Here is a 1,274-nt window from a genome sequence, read left to right on the forward strand (position 1 = left end):
TCCTCATCTGTGAAATGGGGCCAAAATAACACCTCCTTCCTCCCAGGCTGGTGTGGTCCAAGGTAATTAGCAGGAGCGCCAGCCCATGGGATAAGGAAGCCCAGCTTCAACTCCTTTCTGACCGCAGGCACCCAGGCCGATGGTGTTGAGAGAGTGAGTGAGGGTACGTTCTCCTTCACTGAGCGTCTCATCCTGGGCAGGTCATGGGGCCCGGTGTGCACGCACGCTCAGTCACTTCAGGCTGGTCTGACTCTGCGACCCCGTGGACTGTAGCCCCCCAGGCGCCTCCGTCCATGGAATTCTCCAGGCAAGAATACTGGAGCAGGTTGCCATGCCTGCCTCCAGGGGATCTTCCCGACCCGGGGGTTGAACCCTCATCTCCTGTGTTTTCTGCATTACAGGCAGGTTCTTTACCTGCTGAGCCGTCGGGAAGGCCATGGGACCTGGCACTTGGTTCTAAACTTGTCATTTGATCCTCAGGTCCTGGAGAAGCGTCAGACCTGCAGCTGGAGGGGCCACGGCACCGGCAGGGGGGCTGAGGCGGGCATTCGCACCGTGCTCGGGGGCCAGGCAGGCAGACGTAGGGACAGAAACACAGACGGCCGCCTCCTCCGGTGTGTTAGCTACCTCACCCATCCGTTCCTCAGTCCCCATCTGTAAAACAGGCCCAACGGAACACACCTTCGGGGTCCCAGTGAGGACCTGAGGGTCTGACGTCTAGAGCACAACACCTGCGTTCAGTGATGGCGGCTCTCACTATTTCCTGCGCTGCCTCTAGACAGAGAACATACAGGAGCTGTGATGATGGGTGCGAGGGCGGGTGAACTGATGAAAATGAAGACATGGCTCTGTGGAGAGGGTGGGTCTGCAGCCTGCTGCTTCCCCCCAGAGCCCCGCTCCCCGCAGGAGCTTCAGGTCTGCCCGGCGACTGGGGCACAGGTGGCCCCTAATTTCCTTAGCGTGCACGCCCCACTGGCAGCCCGTGGGCAGTCGTGTTGGGGACATCCGGCCTCAGTCAAATGGTTCACGCTCCAGCCCAGACCTGCGGCTGGGCTCCGGCCGCAGCAGGGAAATGAAGAGGCTCCTTGGGCCACTGTGGACACGGGGACTTAACTGTGGTGAGCATGCAAAGAGGCCTCGGGCACGTGGGTGGGCACTGGGCCCCAAGCCTGGGAGACAAGGAGGGTAGAGAAAATGGAGTGAGCAACGAGCCACCCCCTGCCCTCATCCGGTGGAGTCAGAGGCACTGGGCTGGGAGGAGACAGCACAAAACA

The sequence above is a fragment of the Bison bison genome, unplaced genomic scaffold, assembly GCF_000754665.1.
Source record: "Bison bison bison isolate TAMUID 2011002044 unplaced genomic scaffold, Bison_UMD1.0 scf7180017864516, whole genome shotgun sequence".
In the NCBI taxonomy this organism is placed as follows: Eukaryota; Metazoa; Chordata; class Mammalia; order Artiodactyla; family Bovidae; genus Bison; species Bison bison.